General features: G+C 35.4%; 1 long non-coding RNA gene and 1 pseudogene across 1 annotated transcript in view; both read left to right on the top strand.

The window, feature by feature from the left end:
• The window catches only part of LOC144367051 (uncharacterized), a 73,090-nt gene extending 47,852 nt beyond the window's left edge, over nucleotides 1-25,238 (top strand). Inside the window, exon 2 of the long non-coding RNA XR_013426259.1 lies at nucleotides 25,063-25,238. This is a non-coding gene — a long non-coding RNA (uncharacterized LOC144367051). The remainder of the gene's footprint in view (nucleotides 1-25,062) is intronic.
• LOC101969074 (Y-box-binding protein 3 pseudogene) lies at nucleotides 13,881-14,861 on the top strand (annotated as a pseudogene).
• Nucleotides 25,239-25,702: the final 464 nt, after the last annotated feature.

Below are 25,702 nucleotides of genomic sequence, written 5' to 3'. Positions count from 1 at the left end.
CTTCGAAAAAATAAATAAGATTGACAGACCCTTAGCCACGCTAACAAAGAGAAGAAGAGAGAGAACTCAAATTACTAACATACGGGATGAAAAAGGCAATATCACAACAGACACTACAGAAATACAGAAGAAAATTAGAAATTATTTTGAAACCCTATATTCCAATAAAATAGAAGATAGTGAAGATATCGATAAAGTTCTTAAGTCATATGATTTACCCTTATTGAGGCAGGAAGATACACACAATTTAAACATACCAATAACAAAGGAGGAAATATAAAAAGCCATCAAAATACTACCAACCAAAAAAAGCCCTGGACCTTATGGGTATACAGTGGAGTTTTACAAAACCTTTAAAGAAGAATTAATACCAATACTTTTCAAGTTATTTCAGGAAATAGAAAAAGAAGGAGCTTTTCCAAATTCATTCTATGAGGCCAACATCACCCTGATCCTGAAACCAGACAAAGACACTTCAAAGAAAGAAAACTAGAGACCAATATCTCTAATGAACCTAGATGCAAAAATCCTCAATAAAATTCTGGTGAATCAGATAAAAAAACATATAAAAAATTGTGAATCATGATAAAGTAGGATTCATCCCTGGGATGCAAGGCTGGCTCAATATAAAGAAATCAATAAATGTTATTAACCACATCAATAGACTTAAGATAAGAGCCACATGATCATCTCAATAGATGCAGAAAAAGCATTCAACAAAGTACAGCATCCCTTTATGTTCAAAACACTAGAAAAACTAGGGATAACAGGAACTTACCTAAACATTGTAAAAGCTATCTATGCTAAGCCTCAGGCTAGCATCATTCTAAATGGAGAAAAACTGAAGGCATTCCCTCTAAAATCTGGAACAAGACAGGGATGCCCTCTATCAGCACTTCTATTCAATATAGTTCTTGAAATACTGGCCAGAGCAATTAGACAGACAAAAGAAATTAAAGGCATAAAAATAGGAAAAGAAGAACTTAAATTATCACTATTTGTGGATGACATTATTCTATACCTAGCAGACTCAAAAGGGTCTACAAAGAAACTACTAGAGCTAATAAATGAATTCAGCAAAGTGGCAGGTTATAAAATCAACATACATAAATCAAAGGCATTCCTGTATATAAGCGACAAATCCTCTGAAATGGAAAGGAGGACAACCACTCCATTCACAATATCCTCAAAAAAAAAAAAATACTTGAGAATCAACCTAACAAAAGAGGTGAAAGATTTGTACAATGAAAACTACAAAACCCTAAAGAGAGAAATAGAAGAAGATCTTAGAAGATGAAAAAATATACCCTGTTCATGGATAGGCAGAACTAACATAATCAAAATGGTGATTTTACCAAAAGTTCTCTATAGGTTTAATGCAATGCCAATCAAAATCCCAATGGCATTTCTTGTAGAAATAGATAAAGCAATCATGGAATTCATATGGAAAAATAAAAGACCCCAGAATAGCAAAAGCAATTCTAAGAAGTTAGAGTGAATCAGGCGGTATAGCGATACCAGACTTCAAACTATACTACAGAGCAATAGTAACAAAAACAGCATGGTACTGGTACCAAAACAGGCAGGTGGATCAATGGTACAGAATAGAGGACACAGAGTCCAATCCACAAAATTACAACTATCTTATTTTTGACAAAGGGGCTAAAAGCATGCAATGGAGGAAGGATAGCATCTTCAACAAATGGTGCTGGGAAAACTGGAAATCCATATGCAACAAAATGAATCTGAATCCTTTTCTCTCGCCATGCACAAACGTTAACTCAGAATGGTCAAGGAGGGTGATATCAAAACAGAGACTCGGCATCTGATAGAAGAAAAAGTTGGCTCCTATCTACATACTGTGGGGTCGGGCTCCAAATTCCTTAATAGGACACCCATAGCACAAGAGTTAAAAACAAGAATCAACACATAGGACTCACACAAACTAAAAAGTTTTTTTCTCAGCAAGAGAAACAATAAGAGAGGTAAATAGGGAGCCTACATCCTGGGAACAAATTTTTACTCCTCACACTTCAGATAGAGCCCTCTCAGAGGAAGACATACAAACAATCAACAAGTACATGAAAAAATGCTCACCATCTCTAGCAGTCAGAGAAATGCAAATCAAAACCACCCTAAGATACCATCTCACTCCAGTAAGATTGGCAGCCATTATTAAGTCAAACAACAATAAGTGCTGGCGAGGTTGTGGGGAAAAGTGTACACTTGTACATTGCTGGTGGGACTGCAAATTGGTGCAGCCAATTTGGAAAGCAGTATGGAGATTCCTGGGAAAGCTGGGAATGGAACCACCATTTGACCCAGCTATTCCCCTTCTCGGACTATTCCCTAAAGACCTTAAAAGAGCGTATTATAGGAATACTGCTACATCGATGTTCATAGCAGCACAATTCACAATAGTTAGACTGTGGAACCAACCTAGATGCCCCTCCATAGATGAATGGATAAAAAATGTGGCATTTATACACAGTGGAGTATTACTCAGCACTAAAAAATGACAAAATCATGGCCTTTGCAGGGAAATGGATGGCAGTAGAGCAAATTATGCTAAGTGAGTTAGCCAATCCCTAAAAAACAAATGTCAAATGTCTTCTTTGATATAAGGAGAGCAACTAAGAACAGAGCAGGAAGAAAGAGCACGATAAGAAGATTAACATTAAGCAGGAATGAGAGGTGGGAGGGAAAGAGAGAGAAGGGAAATTGCATGAAAATGGAAGGAGATCATCATCGTTATACAAAATTACATAAGAGGAAGTGAGGGGAAAGGGGAAAAACAAGGGAGAGAAATGAATTACAGTTGATGGGTTAGAGAGAGAGGATGGGAGGGGAAGGAAGGGGAGGGGCGATAGTAGAGGATAGGAAAGGCAGCAGAATACAACAGACACTAGTATGGCAGTATGTAAAAACATGGATGTGTAACTGATGTGATTCTGCAATCTGTATACGGGGAAAAAATGGGAGTTCATAACCCACTTGAATCAAATAATGAAATATGATATGTCAAGAGCTATGTAATGTTTTGAACAACAAATAATAAAAATTTAAAGCAAAACAAAACAAAACAAAAAAATAGGATATAAAGTTGGAAAACAAAAAAATGAGTGGAAATCTTTGGGCAGGCAAGAGCATGATGGTGTTTCATGGAGCCTGGTCCCAACTCTCAAAACTTCCAGCAGGAGGTTTGATATGCTCATGAGAAGTGCAGATATGCTCATGAGACACTCTGGTTTATTGCACTGTGCTTTCATATCCTTTCTTCTCAAATTGTGTGTTTGTCTGATTTTGCAGCCTATAATTCTTTCTCTTTTTTTTTGCAAACAAATTTTAATATAAGATATAAAAAACATATTGATTCACAGCATTTACAAAAATAATTCAAATAACATTGTAATTTTTTTTACAAAAAGAATTTCAATGAAAATATATATCAAATTATAGCAATCTTGTAGACCATATATCAGATGTTAAAGCTAATCCTCCAGTTTGGAAGCATCACTTGGCATACATATATGACATCATCTTTATATGGACAAGTTAAAAGTTACCAAAAGTTTTGCAAAGTGGGTAAGCAAGTCATCCACAATGGATTCTACTATGTACAAAAGACCAATTATTAAATTACAGACCCAGTTCAAGGTATTTTCTAAATACAAATATTAATGTCTATGAGATAACTAAAGGCAATAATGAAAAGTATGTTGTAGCTAGTTAAATTTACATATAATGTTTAAGCTTCTGGGTTGTTTTTTTCCCTTTCAAGATCAGCTAGAATTTTCCACTTAGTTTTTTCCCAAATCTTTTTAACTCTACTTGCATCACATCCTGAAAACAAATGGTGTTACAGAGAACAGTTTGTAGGTGAAGCATGTTATAAAGAAAACTTTGATAGCAGTTTAACCTAGAAGTTGTGTCCAACATCCCTGGCCTGTGGACTATTGAAAGGACATTTATGCACACTTTCTGTTTTTTATTAAATTATTTATTTATTTTAATTTGTTATACAGGATGGTAGAATGTAATTCATTTCATATTACACATATTACACAAAATATTTTCACACCACTTATGTCTTCATACATGTACTAAGGGTAATGATATCTAACTCATTCCACCATCATTCCTATCCCTTTGTCTCCTCTCTTCCTCTCCCTCCCTTTTACCCTATCTAAAATTCCTCCATTCTTCCCATGTTCACTTCCCATCACCATTATGAGTCAGTATCCTCATATCAAAGAAAACATTCAGCCTTTTTTTGGGGGGGGGATTTACTTACTTCACTTAGCATTATATTCTCCACTCCATCCATTTACCTGCAAATGCCATGATTTTATTCTCTTTTAATGCTGAGTAATGTTCCATTGTGTATATATACCAAAGTTTCCCTATCCATTCATCTACTGAAGGACATCTGGGTTGGTTCCTCAATTTAGCTATTGTGAATTGTGCTGCTATAAAAATTGATATGGCTGTGTCTCTGTTGCATGCTGTTTTAAAGTCCTTTGGGTGTAAACTGAGGAGGAGTAGAATAGTTTTGTCACATGGTGTTTCCATTCCAAATTTTCCAAGGAATCTCCATACTGTTTTCCAGATTGGCTGCACCAGTTGGCAGTCTTTTTAGGAACACTTTGCAATTTCTCTTCTTTTTTGCAATTATAACACAGAAATATTCCCCCAGCTCTGGGTAATCAGGCTCTTTTATTCCAACAAGGAAACTAGGTTGATCTGTATTCAGGAATATCAGCAATTTAGGCATGTAGAGATTTCTACTATTGTGAAGCAAATTTTGAATGAAAAACACTTTTGTTATGGGTCTAGGCAACAGCATTATAGAATGTGACATTAGTCATCAACTAGATTAAGTATAAAAAGTCTCATCACTTAGAAATGTTGTTGATGGTGATTATGTGTTTTCAACTACAGAATCAGATCTACCATTGGAGAGACAAAAATCAAATTTATTGAAAACAAATCAGATGGATAGTATCCCATGAAAACACTAGAAAATTTCTTTTCACCCTCTTTCTAGTTAGCAGGTCAAAGACAATGAATGTTCTCTCCTTAGGACTTTACAAATATTGTTAAAGATGGCTGAAGGGTTGTCATATATTTTAGGTATGATCAAAATTGAAAAGGCTGATAGTGACCCAATGCCATTTCAACTGTCTTTCATGGAGTTAGCAAATTCTGAAACACTCCTTAGTGTTACAACAAATGAAATTCATCAAAGTGTTGTCAACCAGTGAGGTCATCTAAACCAGATATTTATCTTTTAAAAGAAGTTTAAATTTATTTTAAAACTGGTACATAAAATCATAGAATTAGACATATTTACAGGGCAAAAATGGCCCTCTAAGGAGTCAGACAGGGAGAGGGAGACACATGCTGATTCCCAATGAAATTCACCACACAGGCAGAAGCATTTTTTTCCTTCTTTTTTTTTTTTACCCCCGCTCCAAGTGGGGACTTAAATCAAAAAAGAAGTTTGGAAAACAGAAAACAAGAATACCTGAGGCTTTGTTCTTTTCACAACCCAGGTATTTAGTAATAAGCCCAAGTTAGACATATAGATTTTCAAGAAGTCAAGGATATTAGCAGTTCTCAAAATCACCTCAGAATCAAAGTAGAATCTACCCAGAACAGATATTCGATCAAGTGATTATTATACTATGTAAAACTGACCGGGTGATAGAGTAATGGTAAAGAATACAATAAAAAAAATCAAAATATGCTAATCAAAACCCCTAACCCTCAAAATAAAGAGCATGTGGGAGTATGAAATATGGGTTCCACATTATGTACAACCACAAAATTGGATCCTAATTATAATAAATTATACTCCATATATGTATAATATGTCAAAATACATTCTACTGTCAAGTATATCTAAAAAGAACAAAAAAATTACTAAAAAATCAATTAAAAATGGATGGGGGCAATCCCAGGTCTTGAATTGACCATGACTTACTAGAAACTTGTGCTTACATTCATGATTTTCTGTGAGGGAGTCCATGGAGGTAGATGAGAGCTAGAAGTTAGAACTCAGCTGGGAAATACATTAGGACTGGTTACAAAATCCTAAAGCATTTCTTCATTGCCCATTGGTAAATACTAGCAAACAGAAGCCCTCTGAATGATTCTTTACTTGAAAGAGTCCTCACTGAAAATTTAACATAAGTGAATGTGTAGTTCTTGAAAATATTTATGATACAATTTTTTAAAGAACTCTAGATAGTAGTTTGCTCTTCTCCATTGAGAAGCCACATGCCTAGAGCTTTTGTAGACTATTGTTCTGTTTTTTACCCCCTAAGTCTCTTATTATTCTAAAAATGATTACTCCTGTGCTTTTGCTGAACATTGTTTATCTGGGTTGAAATGTAGCTCTGTCTCAATGTTCTGCTGCTCAATTATTGCTCCAATTCAAATGTGCAGCAGCAAATATAAATTGGCTACTACTCAATCACCATCTTTGGTATCCCCCATAAAAATTAATTTTAATTAGTGGGCTGAATATACTGTATGTGGCCTTGGTTCAATTATAACATATTATACCAGTGGAAAATTTGTGTAACTTTAAGCAATCTCCAAAGGGCATCTGGGGTGAAGACACAGTCCCTCCCCCAGTTCACTTCCCTCTATTCTGCTGGTCTTACTGTTATTTCCTTTTACTTTTTAGTAGTGTCTTATGGATATGCATGATGGTGAGATTCACTGTGGTATATTCATGTTTGTACACAGGAAATTTAAGTCATATGGATTCTGCTGTTCTTTCCTTCTCCCATCTCTTCTCCCTCCTCCCCACTCCCCTTCATCTATCTGGACCTACTGATCTATCTTGATGGAGTCTTCCCCTTTCCCTTTCTCTCTTTATCCAACCGACATCCATTTTGAACTAGCTTCTGCCAATCAGAGAAAACATTTGATATTTGGCTTTCTGAATCTACTAGCAAATAACATAATTTCATTCTTATTTATGGCTGAGTGATACTCCATGTTGTATATATACCACATTTTATTTATCCATTCATCTGTTGAAGGACACCTTGGTTGGTTCCATAGCTTGGCTATTGTGAATTGTGCTGTTATAAACATTAAAGTGGCTGTATCCCTATAGTATGATGATTTCAGATATTTTGGATATATACCAAGGAGTGGGATAGTGGGGTCATATGGCAGTCCATTCCTACTTTTTTTTTTTGAGAAACCTCCATATTACTTTCCAGATTGGTTGCAGTAATTTGCAGTCCCCCAACAATGTACCTTTTCCCTCTACATACTTGCCAGTCCTTATTATTAGCCAAATAGGTATTTCAGAAGGTCATAATTGGCTCTTGGAGCTGGTCTAACAGGCTAACAAAAGAAGTATGCACTCTTTAAAGAAGACATTTTATTACAAATATTATAAATACAGGCAACCCTCACTTTGCATGGGAAATAATGCAAATTAAAAGGGTAAATTCAGAATATGTTCAGAGATACAAGAATTTCAGTTAATTGTGTTACCATGCAGGTGAAGACAAATAAATAGATGAAATAGGCACCAGAAATTATTTTTATATGCTGTTTTCATAATGTAATGAAAATATAAAATAAGGCAGAAAAATGTCTCATAAATATGCTATCTAAAGCATTTCCATGACACTAGTACAATGTGTTTTACTTTAGGGAAATCTTGCAATAATTCAGAATACTCTCAACCAAAACCTGCAGATAGCCTTCTGAATAAATACAAGTGCCTCTTTATTTCCAAGAAGGAACAAAGGAATTCTGTCTTTTGGTGTGAACAAAATCTTTGGCCATTAAGACTTTCAGGTCCATTTTGGGAACTTGTGCTCTGTTCCATCAGCTACCGATATTAGGTCCTTTTCAAATCTCTGTCTCATTGGTGTCATTTTCACCTACAAGGTAAGTTTATGTTAGTACATTCTCCATTTTCTCATTTTGTAATTGATAAGAAATGTCAAATTATTATTTCCAAAAAAGAATATTATTGTCATCCAGAAAACATTATATATATATTTATATATATAATATTTATAATAAAATTATTTCTTTATACATATACACACATTCATGACTTTTTAAAAATTAGAATTAGCAACCTTGGGGAAACAAGGTAGTCCAACTCCTATTACTTATAATTACAGTATTACTGTATTATATTACACATAATAGAGACTTTCATTTCAGTGGAATGACCCTGAATATAGTTGACAGAGACAAGTTATGAAAAATTTTTGTACAAAAAGATTATTTGGTGTGGTCAGTGGAAAACAAGCATGTAGCATAGCATATGTTTAGGGTTATATAATTCTATGGAGACCCCAAGCATTTGAACTAGTTTTCAACTCATAAGCTGAAGATAACTGATAGTAGTATATCTAATTTTTTTAAGAGAGAGAGAGAATTTTTAAAATATATATATTTTAGTTTTTTCCGTGGACACAACATCTTTGTTTGTATATGGTGCTGAGGATCGAACCCGGGCGGCACGCATGCCAGGCGAGCGCGCTACTGCTTGAGCCACATCCCCAGCCCAGTATATCTAATTCTTGCCTGTAAAATTAAATTCTACCTGATAGAGAGAAAACTGATGAATTTTCAACACTTCCCTGGTAGGAAAAGTCATATTTGTATCTATTTGCAAACTCACTTTAGCATTTCTGATCAACTGTTGTAAGTTTTGGTACTTTGAAATATCCTTTGAAACATCTATGACATCTTACTGTTTTTTCATTAATTAGTGATTTAAATAAAACCTTTCATACGTTCAGTTTATATTTACCGGAGTGTTATAATTTTACTTTTTAAAAAAGTTATCTTTTAGCAGTCTATAGGATATAATGTTTTGGGCAATGGGAAACAAAGTAAAAAATTTGATGCTCTCTGAAAGTTTTACACCAAATTATAATCAAAGTGTATGCTGTATTTTGTTACACTCTCTTTGTTTCTGGTGTCTTTAACAACTGTACAATGTTATACTGATAAAAATGACTATCAATAGCAACATGTGGTTGAAAATATGCTCTAGAGAAAAAAAAACAACTAAAGCATGTTCAAATATATGATGTTAAAATTAATGAGGAGAGAGAGAGAGAGAGAGAGAGAGAGAGAGAGAGAGAGAGAGAGAGAGAGAATATTACTCTCTTGTTTGTGGACAATTCTTTCCTATTTTCTTGTAAGGTAGGAAATATTCAGGAATGTGGGCTATACTCATGCACAGCAATCTCCCTGCACCCTTTCATGACCAAACTGTGACTTTGTGACTCCCTTTATTCAGTGTCAATTCTCTAGGAAGTACCTGCCACTCTGGTGTTCTCCCACAACACCCTTCAAATACATTTAATAGCACTAATTATAGTTTATTGTAGATGCAATTCTCAATTCACCTTCAAAGCCGTGATTTCCCATAGGGGAGAAAATAAGTCATTCCTCTCTATGAGTTCAGTTGCTGAATGCAATATATAAACTTTAGATTGTGCCTACAGTATTAGCTAGTGGAATAATGAGTTTCAGATCCTATCAGATTCAGATGTACAGAAAGTATAAAATATTCAAGTATTCCATTTAAATGACAAGAGGGAGAAAAATAATAACAATGACAGAAGCAGCAAAACCTATTTTAAAACTAGTTCTCATGGATATGACTTTTCTAGTTGTCATAATTTTAATAGAAATCCTACAAGTACATATATTTTAGAAGCATTTTTTAGAATGGCCTATTATAATAATTACTTTTGAATTGTATTTATTTTCTCTTCATCATTTCCTTGACACATTACACAGTCCCAGTTATCAGAGATCGGATGAAAAACTTCCTGGAGTATTTTAATTGAAAATCCTTAAACAGATTTTAAAGAACCCCACAAATATTTGAAATCATTATTCTCATCAAAAATATGTGTTGGAGAATTTAGAAGAGATGTTTTGAAAAGTTAAGTCTTCTGTTCTTTGAAGTATATGGAGCTGTATGCTTACTCTCCACTGATTTGTGTACATAGAACATGTGCTTTCATTTTTTTTCCTAACAAAATATCATGGAATAATTGGTCTGCACTTGGATTGAAAAAATAAAAGAATATTCTATTTGTATACATTTTAGCAAACTAGTGCAAAATGATCTGGCAGTAAACTATCCCAAATCCTCTTTTTCCTTTAATAGGTAGTTCAAGGAAAGGCACCAAGACATCCGTGAGATTCATAATCTAGTAACTTTCAAACATTTCTGTAGGTATTTATTAAGCATGGGAGGCAATATTTAACATGTTTGGAAAAGAAAAGTGAGGTAAAATAAAATCTCTGTTATCCAAGAATATTATGTTCCAATGTCAGTGGGGCACAGCTCCATCAAAGCTTTCCCTGTATTTTCCAAAGAAGGGCTTTTACATATTACGGGGGTGGGGAAGCATTCTAGGTGATGTCTAGGTCCTGGGGAAATGGGGCAACATCTCCTTCCCAATGTTAAATAACATGTCCACAGTGTATTTTTCTTTCCTGGAGACCCCATTCTATTCAGAACACCAGCAATGAGGGTGTGGTAAAGCCAGATTATGACACAAGCAATATATAATCAGGGGTGTTTGCTGTTTGGCTTTTATTTACAAAAAGCTTAAAGTAAACTGAATTTATTACTGGTCCTAGTGAGTTGGTTTTGACCCCCTTCCCCCTTTCTCTGTTGCTGTTGGAATGGTATTAAAATGGTAAAGCTTATGATCTTATGCCTATTTTAGTAAGCTTCAAGCAGAGAGAACTCCATTTAGTATCTGAATACTGTACCCATTGTTGGCTATCCTCTTGCAAACTCCTGCTTACAACATGAAGACAAGGAAAACCTGCAATCGGTCAATTTTACTTTGCTAGAAAACCAAATCAATAACATTATGTATGTGCCCTTGTGGAAGGCAACATACAATGTGTTACTTGTATATCATGTTTATATTACTAATATGGAAGCAATGCTGACTTATTGCTATAGTTAGCTGATTGTGTGGTCACCTCCCGCTACTCCACCCACTTATGACCTTTGGCAGGGCAGGGGCAGACCTCACCTTCTTTGTGCACATCAATATTAAGCAAGAGTTCAGCCATAGAAGAGGGCATTATTGAACTGTGGGTCATATGATCAAAGATAAATGAGGGACTAGGGAAGGCCAACCAACAATTATTAGATACTCTGATAATTTTAGGAACTTCTTTGTAGTCATGTCACTCTATTTCCATTCTTTTTTTTAAAAGAGTGGCTAATAAGAAGGAAGAGGGAGTGGTTCATATTTGTGTTCCTTTATTTTATGATGTCTTCTAGGATGAAGGGAGCTTGGTACTTTGTTTCAGATATATTCTCACAAAAGTTAAATTTTGGAGGATACTGATATTGAGTTTTCATAATTTCAAAGAAGTTTTGGTTGCAGTACCCAAAGAAGCTTTAGTTGAAGCACCCACTTTAAAAGTCAAATTTAGAAAAAATAAAATGTTATTTAAAAATGGTGGAGTGACATTGGATTCCATTATAAATCTCAGTGCAAAACACACTTATGATTGTCTTGAAGATAAATGTCATTAAATCATAAGCCTATACTTCAAATGTAACAACTCATAACTTAACAATGAACTTTCCCAGAGCTGGAATAAGAAATTATGAAATACAACCACCATTACAGCTGAAAAAGGTGTGAGAGCTGCTCTGAATTACAAGTCATGCTTGCATAGTTTAACTAAAAGTTTCCTCCCATTCAGAACCAGATTCTGGGCCTTCAGAATTCTCCAATTCATTTGAGATGAGAAACCATGGATTAAATAGAGACTTTTCTTTGGAGATCTGAGGCATTAAAGTTATGGGTCTCCAAGAGATTTTGTCCAATTCTTATTTGAAGAGGCAAACTTAAATTAAAGCCAACATGGTATAAGTGAAAAATGAAAGGAAAAACATAAGTACCACTGAAAATAGTCTTTAAAACTAGATAATTATCAATGAAAATTTAGAAAAGCTTAAAATTTGGGCAAAATTATCCCCTTTCCTGAAGACACTTTAGATTAGTAAGGAGTAAAAAGGGATAATAAAACTTTGGTTGCATGGAACCCAATTTTAATAAGCTTTTCAATCATTTGGGTCATTTATTATTTTTATTATTATAGACACATAAGATTCCTGCAATATGAAACACAAGTTAGCCCTTCTAGAAAAATTACTCTTTGTAATAGCCTCAAACCAAATAATATTCAACAAGTGTGAACCTCTAAAGAACAGCATGGTAAACAAAATGTTCTAAAACATAGGTTTTAACTTCCTAAATTAAGAGATGGGAGAAAAATCCAATTATATGAAAGAAAGGAAAAATTTTATGTTTCATGTGTTCCGTTGACAAATATATATCTGGCTAAGAATACCATAGAGTATTGTATTCTAAGATTAAAACACAGTAAAAACTAGATTAGGCTCCCTCCAAACTTCTTGAATGATTTTACTGTATAAATCTACAGCAGGATTTGTTGAAGAACAGATATGACCCATTTACCAATAAACATCTGTTGTTTTCATAAAGTAATAAAATTGGTTCTAGAAGCAGCTAGAAAAGGGATATGCATGTTTTCATTAATTAGTTTTCTATGCTCCATGCCCTGGGAGGTAAGCTAGGTCCTTATATACCCTTGGCTTCAATACCTCCTAATCAAAAGATTAAACAATAAGAAAACAAATAACCCAATCAACAAATGGGCCAAGGACCTGAACAGACACTTCTCAGAGGAGGACATACAATCAATCAAGAAGTAAATGATAAATTCTCACCATCTCTAGCAGTCAGAGAAATGCAAATCAAAACCACCCTAAGATACCATCTCACTCCAGTAGGATTGGCAGCCATTATGAAGTCAAACAACAAGTGCTGGCGAGGATGTAGGGAATAGGGTACACTTGTACATTGCTGGTGGGACTGCAAATTGGTGTGGCAATTTGGAAAGCAGTATGGAGATTCCTGGGAAAGCTGGGAATGGACCACCATTTGACCCAGCTATTCCCCTTCTCGGACTATTCCCTAAAGACCTTAAAAGAGCATACTATAGGGATACTGCTACATCGATGTTCATAGCAGCACAATTCACAATAGCTAGACTGTGGAACCAACCTAGATGCCCTTCAATAGATGAATGGATAAAAAATGTGGCATTTATACACAATGGAGTATTACTCAGCACTAAAAATGACAAAATCATGGAATTTGCAGGGAAATGGATGGCATTAGAGCAGATTATGCTAAGCTAGCCAATCTCTAAAAAACAAATGCCAATGTCTTCTTTGATATAAGGAAAGCAACTAAGAACAGAGCAGGGAGGAAGAGCATGAGAAGAAGATTAACATTAAACAGGGACAAGAGGTGGGAGGGAAAGGGAGAGAGAAGGGAAATTGCGTGGAAATGGAAGGAGACCCTCATTGTTATACAAAATTACATATAAGAGGAAGTGAGGGGAAAGGGAAAAAAATAAGGGAGAGAAATGAATTACAGTAGATGGGGTAGAGAGAGAAGATGGGAGGGGAAGGAAGGGGAGGGGAGGGGGGATAGTAGAGGATAGGAAATACAGCAGAATACAACAGACACTAGTATGGCAGTATGTAAAAACATGGATGTGTAACTGATGTGATTCTGCAATGTGTATATGGGGTAAAAATGGGAGTTCATAACCCACTTAAATCAAATGTATGAAATATGATATGTCAAGAGCTATGTAATGTTTTGAACAACTAATAATAAAAATAAAAAATAAGAATAGGGACTTAAAAAATAAATAAATAAATGTATTATGTCCAACAACAACTAAAATAATAATAATAAAAAAAGAGCCTGGTGGATAGTAGTGTGCTTCACGCCATGACACCCGGGCCTTCAGCCATCTTTGCAGGAAATCCCTATGAGGACGCAGTCCCTGCTGTCACCAGCACTGCGGCCCCCACCTCTTCCACCACCATGTCTTCAGCCACTACTGGCCGTGTAGATGCTGAAAAAAAAATTCTTTCCTGAAAAGTCCTTGGTACTGTCAAATGGTTCAATGTCACAAATGGATATGGATTTATAAATTGAAATGACACCAAAGAAGATGTATTTGTCCATCAGACTGCAATCAAGAAGAATAACCCACCGAAATACTTGCATAGTGTAGGATATGGAGAAACTGTAGAGTTTGATGTGGTTGAAGGAGAAATGAGCTCCGAAGCATCCATGTGACTGGCCCATGGAAGGGAGTTGTTGTGCTACTTATCTGCACCTTTACAGATGAGGCTACTCTGGCCAATGCCTTGGACCTCCCCATAATTATGCTGGGGAGGATGAGGAAGAGGAAGTAAGAGGCAGCAGTGAAGGATTTGACCTTCTTTCCAGGATGTGCAGTTCTCTGCAGCCAGGAGTCAGCTGTGGCGCCCCAAGTACTGCCATCAGTATGGGAGATCCCGGTGGTTCCTGACTTACCACATGGGACAGAATTTTGACTGTCGCTCGTGGATCTTTCCTCATCTCCAAAGAATGCAGACTGGTGAGATTGGAGGGATGAAGAATGGAGTCCTCTAGGGAATACAGCTTCAGGGACCAGCTCATAGAAATCCAAGTTTTCGCCCAAGGTACCTTAGGGGACCTTCTTTCCCACCACTTGTGGCAGCTGTTGGAGAGGGCGAAGATGAAAACCAACAAGCATCCAATGCTCCAAACCAACTACCTGCTCCCTGTGGATACCTGTGTCCCTATAACTATAGGCATTGCCCTCCAAATGCTCCTTCACAGGATGGGAAAGAGACCAAGGCAAGTGAGACACCAAATGAGAGCCTTGTTCTGGCCACTGAGCAGAGTAGCGTTGACTGACATCCGGCTCCCCAGGCACCTTTAATACCAGCAGGGTGACCTAAAGAATTAATGACCATTCAAAAGTAAAACAAAAGGCACACCCACAACTTTACCAACACCAAAGAAATATCTAAGCAATAAAAGAGTAATCAAGATTTGGACATCAGAATATATACTGTAATTGTTCAAGAAACAATTGCAAAATGAAAATGTCAGAATATTTTCTCAGCATTTCCAGCAAGCTGCAATTCTGGAAACGTCTTCACAGAATACTAGAGAGCAACCTCCTCAGTTTCAGCAACCACTAAGTTTATATATATGTTTTTCCTGTGTCTGTCTGTTCTCTCTCTCTCTCTCTCTCTCTCTCTCTCTCTCTCTCTCTCTCTCTCTCTCTCTCTCTCTTTCTCTCCTTTGGTAATACAAATTGAAAGAAGAAATATGAACACCACATAGGGAGAACTCTAACCAAAGAAATCTAAAATATATAGTAAAAGCATTTGTTCCCTGCTTTTCTGTTCATTTTAGGTGCTGCTGGTAAACTTCTAAGTATCATGATTTAAAAGGAAATTTCTGGCTGGGGTTGTGGCTAAGTGGTAGAACTCTCACCTAGTACTCAGGCAGGCCCTGGGTTTGATCCTCAGCACCACATAAAAAAAATAAGCAAGTAAAATAAAGCTATTGTGTTCAACTACAATTAAAAATAATAATATATATTAAAAAATAAAAAAGGAAATTTTATACCTTTATTTTTTAATTGATTTTATTTTTTTAAATACACAACAGCAGAATGCATTACAATTTTTATTACACATATAGAGCACAATTTTTCATATCTTTGTATACAAAGTATGATCATGCCAATTCATGTCTTTATACATGTACTTTATTTTTTTGCACTACAATTCTTATTAAACACATATATCACAATTTTTCATATCTCTGGTTGTATATAAAGTATATTGATACCAATTCATGTCCTCATACATATACTTTGGATAATGATGTCCATCACATTCCACCATCCTTGCTAATCCCCTGCCCCTCCCTTTCCCTCTAACCCCTCTGCCCTATCTAGAATTCATCTATTCCTTCCATACTCCCCCTCCCTACTCCACTATGAGTCAGCCTCCTTATATCAGAGAAAACTTTCAGCATTTGTTATTTTGGGATTGGCTAACTTCAATTAGCATTAGCTTCTCCATTGCCATCCATTTACCTGCAAATGCCATGATTTTATTCTCTTTTATTGCTGAGTAAAATTCCATTGTGTGTATATGCCACTTTTTTTAATCCATTCATCCACTGAAGGGCAACTAGTTTGGCTCCACAGTTTAGCTATTGTGAATCGTGCTGCTATAAACATTGATGTGGCTGTGTCCCTGTAGTATGCTGCTTTTAAGTCCTTTGGGTATAGTCTGAGGAGAGAAATAGCTGGGTCAAAGGGTGGTTCTACTTCCAGATTTCCACGGAATCTCCATACTGCTTTCCATGTCGGCTGCACCACTTTTCAGTCCCACCAGCAATGTATGAATGTACCTTGTTTCCCAATTCTTGCCAACACTTATTGTTATTTGTATTCATAACAGATGCCATTCTGACTGGAGTGAGATGATAGCAGGAAGAGTAAAGCAGGTGGCATTGCTATACTAGACCTTAAACTATACTACAGAGCAATAGTAACAAAAACAGCATGGTACTGGCACCAAAACAGACTGGTAGACCAATGGTACAGAATAGAGGACACAGAGACTAACCCACAAAATTACAATTATCTTATTTAAGACAAAGGTGCCAAAAACATGCACTGGAGAAAAGATAGCATCTTCAACAAATAGTGCTGGGAAAATTGGAAATCAATATGCAACAAAATGAAATTAAACCCCTATCTCTCACCATGCACAAAACTTAACTCAAAATGGATCAAGGACCTAGGAATTAAACCAGAGACTCTGTGTCTAAATGAAGAAAAAGTAGGCCTTAATCTTCATCATGTGTAGGATTAGGCCCCAACTTCCTTAATAAGACTCCTATAGTGCAAGAATTAAATCCAAGAATCAATAAATGGGATGGAATCAAACTATAAAGTTTCTTGTCAGCAAAAGAAACAATCTGTGAGGTGAACAGAGAGCCTACATCCTGGGAGCAAATTTTTACCCCTCACACATCAGATAGAGCACTAATCTCTAGGGTATATAAAGAACTCAAAAAGCTAAGCACCAAAACAAAATAAAACAAAGCAAACAAACAAAACCAAATAACCCAATCATGCCTTTATTTCTAGGATGAGGGAAGGATAACATTTTTGCTTTCTTTCTGAAAATGTGCAATATGAATTTCCTCAAAAAACAAATTTTTACCCTTCAATGAAGACAACAAAAGAAAGACTTATCAAGACAGGTTTGGCAAATTGTTAATCTCACAATCACAAATATCTTATAAAGACAATCCAAAGAGCAATCCTGGCTTAGAAGATGTTGTCAGCATGGGCAATTTTCCCAGATTAGTGTAAGAACCATATCAATAGTCCCAGTTTACAATAAACCTTCTTTTATGTGTCTTCCAACCTGAGCCAAAGAGAGAATGAGATTGTTAAAAACTGGTATAATTCCCTTGACCTTATTCTTATAATTTCCACTTTATAGTATTTTTGTTACAATGGCTGGAAAAATGAAAATGCCTATGAATATCCATTATTAACAGTATTGCAGCCTTTGATTTTTTAAAATAAATTACAATATAAGGAAGATTAATGTTTGGGTTATTATTCCAGACATTTTTGGGATACCAACAGACTGTTATGTGATTTTTGGTGTTAAGTTTTAAAAGGTGAAAAAAATGTGTCTTATTGGAACTAAAGCAACTTAAAGTAAAAACTGTTTCATGCAGGGGAAGAAGGTGAGAAAATGGGAAAAAGAAGAAAGAAGCATTGGGGATTGAAATGGAATAAATTATGTTCTATGCATGTGTGATTATGTAAAAATGAACCCCACTATTATGAATGAATATAATGCACTAATTAAAACATTAGAAATAAATGACAATAAAAAGTACTTTACTACCAATATGTTTTTCCAGTTTTAAAGAGGAATCTAGCCTTGTAAAAAAAAACCTGAAGAATAAATTAGACCACAATTAAGTAGTCATAAAAGAATATCAATTCAAGATGATGCATTAGAGAAAAACTGCATTTCTAATTTCTCCATGTCTTGGGATATGAGAAGCAGAGTACTGCTCCTCAGCAAGGTGGGTAAAAGAGGGATTTTACTAAAATTCAGTATTCAATAGTCAAAAGAGTGTCTTAGAGACTTGGAAATTTGGGTGCATTAAACAAAGGACAAGAAAGAGTATTTGGGCCAAGCTGGTTGCAGCCATAGCAGTGGTAGCAGTGCTGGTTCACCACAGAGAAGTGGGAAAATGCATAGAAACATGATGGAAAGATCTGGAATGGAAAATTCTATAGATCAGGAGAGTAGCCTGAACTTAGTTGATTCAGAGGTTGAACAGCAAACTGGTGTTTGATAAGTGTTCCATATTTCTCAGCTGGCAAATGGAGATCTGAGGTGTGTTATGGTTTATATATGAACTATAGCCCCCAAAATTTCATATGTAAGAAAATGCAAAAAAAATTAGATGTGAAATGATTGGTTTATGAATGCTTTAAATGATTCTGTGCATTAATTCACTGATATAGATTAACTGGGCTATCACTGTAGGCAGGTAGGGAGCTGTTGGAGGAGTCATTAGGGGCAAGCAAGCTCTCTCTGCTTCCTGGTTTCCATGTCCTAAGTTGTTTTCTTCCAACATGCATTTCTGCCATGATGTTCTGACTAATTTTGAGTTATGGAGAGTTATGGAGTTGGTTGACTAAGAACTGAACCTCTAAAGGGGTGAGCTCCCTTGCATTGTTTTTGTCAAATCTTTTGGTCAAAGTGATAAACAAGTTGGTTAAAACAGAAATTGGCACTGAGAAGTGGGGTCATAGGGGCTAAAACTAAATTAAATATGTGGCCAATATCCTTGATGAACATAGATGCAAAAATTAGGAAAATACTGGAAAATTGCATAAAAACACATTAAAAAGATAGTGCACCATGAACAAGTAGATTTAATCCCAGGAATGCAAGGTCAGTTCAACATATGGAATCAGTCAATGTAATTCACCACATAAATAGACTTAAAGACAAAAATCACATGATTATCTCAATAGATGTAGAAAAATCATTTGACAAAATACACTATGTTTATAACACTAGAAAAATAGGGTTAGAAAAAAATATACCTCAACATTGTAAAGGCTATTTACAACAAACACAAGGGAAACATTATTCTAAATGGAGAAACAATTTAAAGTATTCTCTCTAAAAACAGGAACAAGACAGGGATGCCCACTTTCATCACTCCTTCTTTTATATGTAGTCTTCTCTTACCAAAATACCCTACAGTGATCTATATTGAGAAACTCTCATAGATATGCTATCTATAGTCTTTTTGGTAATTTTGTCTGTATTTGCTGAAAGAACGGATGTCCAGGAGTGGGCCCTGGGATACCAGTCTTAGCTAAGCCATTATTAGTTGGGTCCTGATCATCAGTTTGGTTTTTTTCTCTTTTATTCTTTGCACTTAAGTACAGCTGGAGTTTGAAAAGAATTAATTTGTGTGTGAAGTAAAGTGTGCTCTCTTTAGGCAGAGTTTATGTCAACAGAAGAGGATTACCCTGTGAATTTGGAGCATCCCCATAGCTTTTCAGTACCTCACAGAAAAGGGGAAAACAAAAAAAACAGCAACAATTCATGCAAACAATATATAGCATTAAAATAAATACCTGGTGTCTACTATGACTCTACAACACTAATTTTCACAGTTTATGTGACTACCTATTACAGTGGTGCTATAGGGTACATCACAGCATCAGTTGCATTATTCAAAGCCTTCCCGGAGCTGCAATTTACCAGAAGTGAAAGCCAAGTACTTGACTGATAATATAGGGCCTGGGCCATCTGGATATGACCAGTATTTCACTTCTGACCACTACTTTTAATTCTGCTTCTGAGGTCCTCTATATCCTAACACGTTTTTCTACAGCATTCACTTAAGAGACCATTCTGTTTAAAATTGCAGCTCCTCACTCCCAAGTCCCAATACTTTCACCCCACCACTCCGCTTTCTGAATAGTGTTTATTACTAAGATACACCTACTTTCATGTATTTCCTATTTTCCTCCTCTTTCCACCCAAAATTAAGCTGCAAGAAAAGTAATTGATGTGTTTTGTTCTGTTCTTGCTGAGCACCTAATTGATGTTTATCAAATAAATGTCAATGTTTCTCTGTGCCTTTCTTCCTTCCTGTTCCAAGTTCAACACCCTTTACTGATCAAAAGTCTTTATCCTTCCAAGTGTGAAAAAGAGAAGACAGACACTTGAACTACCAGTACCTATGACACACACTAAGGGGCTCAGAGAGAAAAAACAAATAAAAAATCAACTAACCAACAACAAAAAATGTTCAAATCAGAGACAAATAATGTTGCCAGGGCCTCTTTACCTGCACCGCAGCTTCCTGTTTGAGATGTTTAGAACTTTGTTTCCTTTTTTCTATTTGTTTTAAGTGTTCCACATGTCTTGAGCAGGGTGAAGAACCCATTCTCTATTCTCCAATGTTTCAGTAATGAGTATTTAATGGCTAACTTCTATGTTCTGCACAGGGTGTTATTCCACATGCTCTCTGGCTTAGTGGCAAACAGACATCATCAGGGAATCTCAATGCATTATAATATGAAATAATTTAACTAAAATGAAATTATTATATAATTCCTTCATAGGGGCATTTAATTCCAGTTGGAATTTTGGAGAAGATTTCCAAATGGCATCTTGAAAATAACCAAGTTAGTTTGATCAAGAAGCAACAGCAAGGAATTCCAGTCAGAGGTCACGCTAAGCCAAAGTAGAGTTATAAGGTCACATAAAACATCCAGGAAAGAGCAAATGGTTTTGTATTACTAGAACATCAGACATGAGGCGTAGCCTCTTCTACAGGCTACATGAAAAGGTCATCCCTTTATTGGTGGAAAATCATTTGATAGAAATTGTGTTCAGAATGATCAAGCTATTGAAAATGTCTCTAATCAAGGCTTAATAAAGATTTAGAAGACCTTTTGAGGGAAAATTTAGAGAGATTATTTAAAAGTTTATAAGAGAGAGAGAAATACCTGAGTATTTTCTTAAGATGACAAGAGAAGATACAGACCCTTCAGAAATACATGTAACCAAGAGGCCAACTGAGAATGAGACATTTACCCTAGTGGGGCTAGGTGATATTGTCTATGACCACATACAATGTTTCTACCATTAGTGATTGAGCTCTAAGTATAGAGAATATCTTAGCAGGCAAATCAATTTTCAGGTTCCTTGAAAATAAAATTCATCAAAGAAAACACACACTGATATTTCAGAATCTTCTAAAAAACTGTAGTAAATAGGGCTCAACTGAATCACTTCTCAGGGATTCTCTATGTGTGTGTGTGTGTGTGTGTGTGTGTGTGTGTGTGTGTGTGTGTGGCACATTGGAAGCCTACTATATTTAATATGTTTGTTTTATTCACCTGTTATATATAAAAAAGTAAAATTATTGAAGCACCACAGAAAAAATGTAAAATATAGTGATTTCACCTCTCTCTCTCTCTCTCTCTCTCTCTCTCTCTCTCTCTCTCTCTCTCACACACACACACACACACACACACACACACACACACACACACCATTGAGTTCCAGGGCTGAGAATGTAGTCCAACAATACAGTATGTACTTAGCATCTACTTCAATCCAAGCACTGCAAAAAATTAAAGTAAAATAAAGTTTTATGTGATTACAGTGTGGCTGTGAGGGCCTAACTAATTTTGTCTGAGATTCATTGAAAAGCAAAAGGAAGGCTTGGTATGGCAGCACATGCATATAATCCTAGATAAGAGGGATGCTGAGGCAGGGGGATCATAAGCTATAGTCTTGAATCAGCAACAAATCAAGACGTTTGTCAAAATAAAAAATAATAATTTAAAATGGACTGTGTTTTTAGCTCAGTAGTAGAGCAATTCTCTAATATGCATGTTGCTCTATGTTCAACCCTTGGTCACACACACACACACAAATATTTATATTTAGAGAGAGAGAGAGAGAGAGAGAGAGAGAGAGAGAGAACACACAGCAACAACAATGACAAAACAACAACAAAACAGACCCAAAGGAGTCCCAGTCTCTCTCAGAAAAAAAGCCTGACAACAGTGTTCTTACTTATTTGACATAGGATGCTACTCTGAAATAGTGGCTTCTGTCAGTCTCCCATATTCTTCCCCCCCCCCCCGTCCCAGTTAGGGCATGATCTCTATTGCCAGTCCTTATGTGACCCTTGAGATGATCTCTAAGTCTCAAGAACCTGATCCTAAAAGTTCTTGGATACCTGCCTCTCCCCTTTTCCAATATAGCTTCATCAGGTGGCTAAATTTAAAAATTCTCCCAAGACTAATGAATACCGCCAATATGTTCTTCTCTGCCAATTACTCAGTGCCAGTGTCTTCCTCGGCATGAAAGAGCCCTTGCAAGAGAAGGATCTAATAAGCATTCTGCAAAGCAGATAACACAGAGAGGAAAGGGTAGGATCAGGTAAGGAGGGGGTGCAGGCAGAGAATCAGACTGGAGGCCTGAGGCCACTGGACTGACGACAATCACACAAGAAGACATGACAGGGAGAGGAATGTCATAGAGGAAATGGAATAAAATCAGTCTTGGCAGTAAATATGGGTAGGACAGAAAAAGATTCTTCTTCATTTCTACCCTGATGGACAATGGTTTAAAAGAAACACATTACTAGTGATGCACTTCTAATATTTATTAATAATTAGACCAAACATGCTTGGCAGTTTTGAGTGAGGCGGTAAGTGTACAGTATACTAAAACTTGGGAAGGGGTGAATTCTTTTCAGATCAAGATTTAAAAAAATGAAAGTATTGGAATATCTCACACAGATGGTTTGGCTCTTTCTTTGACCTCTAAAAACCTTTTGAAAACACTTAAAATATTTTTCATAAGGATTCTACATGGGAATTTGTTTTGAAATATTATAAGGAACTATGTGATTTGAAAAGAACTGGCATTACCCTAAAAAGTAAAATATCTCTATCTCTATCATATCTATCTATCTATCTATCTATCTATCTATCTATCTATCTACCTATCATCTATCTATCTATTTATTTTCATTGTCACCCAAGAGTACTTCCCTTTCTTTTACTTTTTATTGGAAGTGTCATTTTTTTTCTTTGTTTATTGGTCTAATTCAGTCCCAAGTACCTCCCCTTTCCTTTCCCTCCCACCAACCCTCCACCCCTCCACCCGACTCTACTGATCTGTCTGCAATTTACAACCCCCCCACAAATTAATTTCTTTTGGATGTACACAATGGTAAGATTTACTGTTATATTCATATAGGTTCATAGGAAAGTTATGTCAGAATCATTCCACTGTCGTTCCTTTTTCCATCCCTTCCCCCTTCCTTTTATTCCCCTTTGTCTACTCCACTAAACGTCTTTTTTTATACCCCCCCATTGTGGATTTGTTTTCACATGTCAGAGAAAACATTAGACCTCTGGTACTTAAGAAGCCAGTGAATGATTTCTAGCCCACTTCTAAATAATACACAGATGCATTTTTTTTTATTTGCTCCATTTTTCAGTCATTTTAGCATGGAAAATTTTGAAATCATTTTTACTTTTTGAGGATTTAATTTGTGTTTATCAGTAGAAAATTTCTCAAACATTAAGTGGTATAATGATTTTTATAGTTAAAGTGTTTACACATAACATCTTTTAACTTAATTACAAAACTTTGTCCAGTGGATACTATTACACAGTAAAGAGAGTAATTCAGGCTGAGACACTGGTTATAATTATCTCTATATACAGAAAAGCAACCTGTGGCCCAGTGGAGTTAAGTACCTCAGAATGAAAATTTGGGGCTGGGGTTGTGGCTCAGTGGCAGAATGCTTGACTAGCATGTGTGAGGCACTGGGTTTGATTCTCAGCATTGTATATCAACAAATAAAATAAAGATTCATTGACAACTAAAAATATTTTTTTTTAAATGGAAATTTTATGAGAAGTCACCACCAGTACCCAAGTAGTCTTGAATATTTTTTAAGATAGAGGCTCTCATACACACTGATCATGTAACAAAGATGGAATTTATGAATGAGGGAGCCATAAGCATTTCAAAGTTAGTTGGAAGGACACGACAAAATGATACACACAGATTCTATGTGGAAAAAATACTTTAAGAATAATGAAGCACATTGGAATACTATGTTTACAAAACTGAATGATATTCTCTAAAGCAAGAAAACCATAACTCTTAAAGTTACATTTTATATTAAATAGAAAATATATGCAACTTTTAAATCTTTTCTAACAACACAACTCCAGAGACTTTGGTTACAAATCAGTACCAGTAGTAAGTCAAAGTTATCTTCCTCTGTAGCAGGGATCAGCTATTTTATTTTGTATGGGGCCATATAAAAAATATCTAAAAATTGTTTCTTTAAAATGTATCCAACAATATCATGGTATTATGAAAATAACTACATGAGTATAATTGTGTTCACTTTAGTTTTATTACATATGAATGTCTATGTTTAAGTGATGTATAAATAAATTATGACAGCAAAAGAGTTTATGTTAAAATACTATAAGGTACTTCTGTAGTATCCTATCTGGTACATAGAGAAAGTAATGTGTTACTAACTAGGGGGTATATAGCAGATTATTTTCATTTTTATAAAACTTATGCTTGGGCACTTATCTAATTATTAACTGAGATCCTACCAATGGTTATGCATTCTTTTCTAGGTCTATCAATTCAAAAGTCAGTGTCTTTTTCTGGTCTGTCTCTCCCAAATTTCTGGGAACTCTGTAAGACAAATGTACTGTAAGTTCACCCACTTATGAAATTTACATTGTACATTGTTAGAACATTAATAACTGATTAAGGACAGGGCTACACAGTATTTTAAAACACCTGTAATTTACAGGATTATTTTTAATGCTATTTTCTGGATTAGATAATAGAGGCCACATCAGCCTAAGGATACTGAGAATGACCAATTTGATATTTTTCTTACATAACACTCCATACTCACCCCTCAACATGTTTTTTCTTCTCTTTTTTTTTTTCCTAAGGAGGAGATGGCCACCAAAAAAAAAAAAAGAAAGAAAGAAAGAAAGAAAGAAAGAAAAGAAAGAAAAAAAGGAGCTTGGAACACCTATTATGCATCTCTTGCTTTTGAGATGGCCAAGATTCTCTTTTGAATATGTGTTCCTTGTTTTTATTAAATAAATCTCTGTGCCTCTACTGACACATGCTGGAATTTTTTTCTATCACATATGTACATTTTTTTTCTATCATATATGTACACTTATACTGAGTAAGGTCCCCTTTTCTATGAGAACAATGTGAGATACTGTTACATTGAAAAGTTTATTTTTTTTTGTATGAATGAAAAAATAAAAGAGAAAAAAGAGCCAATAAAACTTCTTTGAGAGAAAAAATATTTTCAAAGGATCTCTTATACAAAAGATTCCAGCAGCTGCACAATTCAACATGGGCTAAAAAATAGTATAACTTATCATGAAGATAATTCGTCCTGGAGATAAAATCAAGTTCATTTTTAAATCAGCAAGAAAACAGAAATTATGTAAAGAATTACCCCCTCAAAAAAAGGTACAGATTGTATGAAGGGATCCAGGGTCACCATCAAACCATTGGGCTTTTTAAAAATTAACAACAATAAAAATAATAATATTTAAAATAACATGTATG

The sequence above is a fragment of the Ictidomys tridecemlineatus genome, chromosome 10 (assembly GCF_052094955.1).
Source record: "Ictidomys tridecemlineatus isolate mIctTri1 chromosome 10, mIctTri1.hap1, whole genome shotgun sequence".
In the NCBI taxonomy this organism is placed as follows: Eukaryota; Metazoa; Chordata; class Mammalia; order Rodentia; family Sciuridae; genus Ictidomys; species Ictidomys tridecemlineatus.
This window is presented reverse-complemented; position numbering and strand designations above follow the sequence as displayed.